The sequence below is a fragment of the Triticum urartu genome, chromosome 4, assembly GCF_003073215.2.
Source record: "Triticum urartu cultivar G1812 chromosome 4, Tu2.1, whole genome shotgun sequence".
Taxonomy (NCBI): domain Eukaryota; kingdom Viridiplantae; phylum Streptophyta; class Magnoliopsida; order Poales; family Poaceae; genus Triticum; species Triticum urartu.
Window position 1 is genome coordinate 529,301,263 of NC_053025.1, and position 6,466 is coordinate 529,307,728.

The window sequence follows — 6,466 nt, forward strand, 5'->3', positions numbered from 1 at the left end:
AAGATGGATTTGAGGTTGGGCTACCATCAAATCAAAATCAGAAACGGGGACATTCCCAAAACGGCCTTTGTTACTCGTTATGGCCAATACGAGTACACCGTTATGTCCTTCGGTCTAACCAATGCCCAGCCACCTTCTCTCGGTTAATGAACTCGGTCTTCATGGAGTATTTGGATAAATTCGTCGTAGTATACCTCGATGACATACTCATCTACTCCAAGAATGAAGAGGAACATGCCGAACATCTAAGGCTGGTATTGACGAAACTTCGAGAGCATCGCCTTTATGCCAAATTCTCCAAGTGTGAATTTTGGTTGCCAGAAGTGACCTATCTAGGCCATGTAATCTCTGAGTGGAGTTCAAGCCGTCCTTGATTGGACTCCACCTGAGACGGTCAAGCAAGTTCGGAGCTTCCTTGGCTTAGCGAGCTATTGCCGCCGCTTCGTCGAGAATTTCTCCAAGGTTGCTAAACCTCTAACTGAACTCCTCAAGAAAGATAAAAAGTTCGAGTGGACTCCACAGTGCGAGTTCAGCTTTCAGGAACTGAAAAGACGCCTGACATCTGCTCCCGTACTGGTACCACCAGATTTCTCCAAGGACTTTATTATCTATTGCGACGCCTCGCGACAAGGACTAGGTTGCATACTCATGCAAGATCGTCAGGTAATTGCCTATGCTTCACGGCAATTACACCCACATGAGGAAAATTATCCCACACATGATCTAGAGCTTGCAGCTGTAGTCCATGCACTAAAAACTTGGCGACATTACCTCCTCGGTAATCGTTGCGAGATCTTCACCGATCACCAAAGTTTGAAATATATCTTCACCCAACCGGATTTGAATCTCAGGCAAAGACGTTGGGTCGAGTTGATCTCGGATTACGACTTAGGAATAACTTACACCCCGGGCAAAGCCAATGTCATGGCTGATGCGCTAAGTCGTAAATCTTATTGTAACAACCTGATGTTACAACAAAGTCAACCACTTCTCCATGAGGAATTTCGTAAGCTTAATCTTCACATTGTTCCTCGAGGATTCCTATCCACCCTGGTGGCGAAGCCTAACCTTATGGATCAAATCATAACTGCCCAGAACGTGATAAGGGCATATCCGGATTAAGGAAAACATCGCTAGCGGAGTTGCTAAATGTTTTTCCATGGATGAGCGAGGTGTTGTCTTCTTCGAGAACCGCTTGGTGGTTCCCAAGAAACAACATCTACGCCAGTTGATTCTTAAGGAAGCTCATGAATCCCCTCTCACCATTCATCCCGGTAGTACTAAAATGTATCAAGACCTACGCCAGAGGTTTTGGTGGACTAGGATGAAGAGAGAAATGCTCAATACATTGCTAGCTGCGACGTCTGTCGTCGTGTTAAAGCAGAGCATCAACGGCCTGCTGGCACCCTTCAACCTTTGGCTATTCCTGAGTGGAAATGGGATAAAATCAGTATGGATTTCATTACTGGGTTTCCCAGGACCAAGAGAGGGAATAATGCCATCTTCGTCGTGATCGACCGTCTTTCCAAAGTAGCCCATTTCCTACCTGTTCGTGAGAGTATCACCGCTAGCCAGCTAGCTGATTTATACATCTCCCGAATAGTGTCTCTTCATGGTGTCCCATTGGAAATTAACTCAGACCGTGGGAGTCTCTTCACCTCTCGATTTTGGGAAAGTTTCCAAAATGCTATGGGAACTCGTCTCTCTTTTAGCACCGCCTTCCATCCTCAATCAAGTGGTCAAGTAGAGCGAGTCAATCAAATTCTGGAAGATATGCTCCGAGCTTCTGTCATCTCATTCGGAATGGGTTGGGAGAAATGCCTTCCATTCGCGGAGTTTGCTTATAACAATAGTTATCAAGCTAGCTTGGGCAAAGCTCCTTTCGAAGTTCTCTATGGACGAAAATGTCGAACGCCTCTTAACTGGTCAGAAACCGGGGAAAGACAACTCTTTGGCCCGGATATGATTCAGGAAGCAGAAGAGCAGGTTCGCGTTATTCGTGAGAAATTGAAAACAGCCCAATCTCAAAAGAGTCAATATGACCGCAAGCATAAGCCTATGTCTTATGAAGTTGGCGAGAAGGCTTACCTTCGGGTTACACCTTTAAAGGGAACCCATCGATTCGGTATCAAAGGCAAAGTTGGCTCCTCGTTACATTGGACCCTTTCGCATTCTTGCCAAACGAGGAGAAGTTGCCTACCAATTGGAACTACCTTCGCATCTTTCCAGAGTTCACGATGTCTTCCACGTTTCTCAACTCAGGCGTTGCTTCGCGGATCCTATCCGTGGAGTGGACCACGAAACGCTTGATCTACAAGATAACCTCTCATATCAGGAATATCCCGTTCGTATCCTTGATCAAGCCGAGCGTACCACTCGACGCCATAATATCAAGTTTCTCAAGGTTCAATGGTCACACCATTCCGAGAGAAGCTACTTGGGAAAGGGAGGATCGTCTTCGACTCGAGTACCCCACCTTCTTCCCGGAGGATCCTAAATCTCGGGACGAGATTCTTTTGAGTGGGGGTGAGTTGTCACATCTCCTAGCTAGTCATGCATTAGAGTGTTGCATCATGTCTACCTTTCATCAAAAACTTGAATTGGGGAAGACAGAACCCCCAGCACCCCCTCTGGAATCAACTAAGGTTTACTAAAAATATTTTCAATGAACCTGAAATGCCCTTCTAAAAAGTTCACTCTCTTTGTCTTGGGTTAGAACCTCTGGCAAAATTTGTGCACATTTTTCTAGGTCAACAGAAGGTCATTGAATTAAATCATATGTAATTTGCATTTGGGCATTTGAATGCCAGTAAATATTTTAAATGCTCAAATAATTCTGAAGATAAGTGTGGGCTGTTGGAAATATTCTAAACAGAGCCTCTAATTATTTTCAGGATTTTTAGAAGTGCCTAGCTATTTTTAGTAAAGCCACAAACCTACAGAAAAATAGAAAACAGAAATTAAAAGAGAGGGAGAGAACTTACCTGGCCGCAGCCCATCAGCCGGCCCACCTGGCGGCCCAGCGCTGTGCTGGCCCATGCCAGCCAGCTGCATCGTCCCTGCCAGGCAGGCAGAGAGCTGATGCCGGCGAGCGCGAGCTCGCCACGGCGCCAGCAGCTTGCCGCTTCGCACGCCTAGACGCTGGATAGGCTCCACGTCACCGCCCCGACCTCGTGGACACCTCACTCGCCCCCTGCCTCTCTCCGTCGCTCTCCCGCACCATGGCCGACGCACGTGCCACCGCACCACCGCCGTAGTCGCGCCCTCCGTCGTCCCCGCGCCGAGCCACCGTGTCCAGAAGCTCCGCCACCCTCCACTCCTTCGAGCAAGCCGAGCCCCGAGCGCTCGCTTGCCCCGCAACCTCTACAACAACCTCGCCTGACTCCGCCATCGCCGGAGATCCTCTTTGTCATCGCCACCGCATCAGCTCGTCCCCGACCGCGCCGTCCATTCCTACGTGACCGTCATGAGCTCAGCTACCTCCCCATCCTCTCCGTTTGCTTTCTCGTGCACCGTAGCAACTACACGAAGCTTCACCGCACGCGCCACCGCCGAGCTCGTCGCCGACATGTCTCCGGCCAACCACCGGCCACACCACCGTGTCCAACACACTCACTGCACCCCCAGGAGGCCGTAGCACCCCTCTACGCCCCCTGCCGTGCCTCATAACGCCGTTTCCATGTACGCCCGAACTCCGGCCGCCGCCTGGCTTGATGCCGGCGTCATCTCCGGCCACCCCCGCACACATCGGTGCTCCACTCGGCGCGTGAGTTCACCAGGAGCACGTAGATGCCCTCCGCCGGCCATTTGGTCGCCGGAGGAGGAATCCCGACGCCCTCAGCCGCGTCTGTCCTCGCCGGCAGCTTAACGCCGGCGGGTTTGACCCGTTGACCTTGACTGGGTGGGCCCAGGTTGACTCCCCTGAGTCTATGACAAGTGGGCCCCCCTCTGCTAATTAACCCAGATTAGTTTTAACTAAATTTAGTTAGTTTAAATAACTACTGACATGCGGGACCCACTGGTCAGGTTGACCTGGACGTCCTCGTTGACCACTGACGTCACCCTGACGCACTACTGACGCAATAACTAATTTCTGGATTCATTTTTATATAGAGAATTCCAGAAATTGTTGCAAACTTTAAAAAATCATAGAAATTTATCTGTAACTCCAAATGAAAAGATTTATAAGTGAATTTTGATCAGAAAAATTCAATCTATCCATTGGTAATGGTTTCATGCATGAAAAAACAAGTTAACCTTGCTGTTTAAGCAAAATAAGATAATGCACTAATATGGCTATGTTAAATGAACTAACATTTGAATCTTTGATTCAAATGGGTTCATTCCTTTCTGTTTTAGCTTGCATTAGGCCAAGACACATTCATTTTGCCATGTCATAGCATGCATCATATTGTTGCATATTGTCATGTTTTGATTATGTTCGGTGTGTCTTTCATGGTAGGTTCTGCCTCCGAGGATAACCCCGAATATCTGTCTGAAGGGCAGTACCCTACTACCACTACATCAGGCAAGCAGCCCCATTGATCATATCGATACAATCCCGTGTTCTTGCATCTGCTCTCAATTACATGCACTAAGACAACAACGTTTCAAACTGCTGTGTGCTACGGTAGTTGAACCCTTATCCTCTGCATGACCGGTCATTGCCACAGTAACTAGATGAAACCCACTAGCATGTGTAGGAGTTGATTGAGCCATGTATGTGTTTCCTACCTTGCTATGCCTGCTATGCTTAGAGTTGTGTCAGGTCTGGTTCATCTGGGTGATGGGCTAGAGTGAAATGCTTATGTCGATAATGTGAGGGATGTGTTGAACATGTTTTGGTAAAGGTATCAATGAGAGGCCATGTAGGAGTACATGGTGGGTTGTTTCATTGAGGCCGTCCATAAGAACTGAGATCTGTATGCGTGATTTAAGATTCAGCTACTACCACACATTGGGCCCTGAAATATGACCCCGCTCGACTTACTGACCCCTCTCGTCCTCTGTCCAGGAGTTTCAACTAGTTTCTAGTGTTTGTAGCTTATGTGTTGGCGGCCGTGCGTAGCGCTGACCCTAGGGTTGGGCTATGATGCGGTAGATACACCGTGGCACGGTGTACCGAGTCGCCCGTTTGGTGTCTCGGGAACCCTGCACACATCGTTTGGGGCCGTTGATGACACCCCGGCTGGATTTCCTTGCGGATGGAACCTGAATAGGCGATAAACCTGGACTAGAGACTTGTGCGGTTAGTCAGGTCGTGGTCTACACCCACGTCGGTTTTTGCTTGAAGTCTGCCGAGCACATGTCGTGTGCAGATGCTAAGTGGTGGAAACATGTGTGATGAAGTACACCCCTGCAGGGTATAAAACTAATCGAATAGCCGCGTCCGTGGTAAAAGACTACTTGGTTGCCTATATAGTTCATAGACAAGTTAATGGATACTACCAAAAGACTCAAGATAAGTGTGAGTACCGAGGACGGCCCTCTCATAGGATGACGAGGGAGGATCCCCGGTGGAGTATTGTGTTGGTGATTAGTGGACTCGTGTGCGAAAACTATTTTACTAGTGGTGTCCCATAGGATAGCTTAGCCAAGAGTCAAAGCTGGCTTGCTGCAATAACTCCACCACCTTCTTGAGAATGAGCATGTATAGTAGGTTCTGATGTAAGACTTGCTGAGTACCTTTGTACTCATGTTTGCTTAATTAGTGTTTTCAGACGACAACACCGCCCCCTCCGATGGGTTTTATGTAGATCTCGACGTCGATGAGTGAATTGCCACCCAGGTGGTGATCCTGGCCACGGAGGGCCCTATGTAGATAGACAGGCTTCGAGAAGCCTTCTTTCTTTCTAGTGTCTGTACTCAGACTATTTGCTTCGGCATGTGCTTGTATGCTTGTATGACTTGAGTGTCGGGTCGTGTGACCCCTACCTGTATGAACTTGTTATGTATGGCTCTCTGGAGCCTTTAAATAAAGTACTTGAGTTGTAGAGTTTTGTTGTGATGCCATGTTGTATTTGCACATATCGAGCATATTGTGTGTATGATTGAAATGCTTGGTATGTGTGGGATCCGACAATCTAGTTGTTTATCCTTGGCAGCCTTTCTTATGGGGAAATGTAGTCTAGTGTTCCTCGAGCCATAGTAGTCCGCTACAGCCCGGTTCACCGGATTCCTGCTAGCCCAACACTACTGCTCAGGACACTTGACTGGCCGGCATGTGTTTCACTTCGTTCCTATGTCTGTCCCTTCGGGGAAATGTCACGCGGAGACATCCGGAGTCCTGCCTAGCCTGCTACAGCCCGGGTTCCCCGAAGTCCTATTAGCCCAGTGCTACAGCCCGGATTCACTCGCTGATGACCGACATGCTCGATTTTATTCATGTATGTCTCTCTCCATAGGTTTGTGCCGCTTTGGGTTCACGACTAGCCATGTCGGCCCGGGTTCTCCGTCATATGGATGC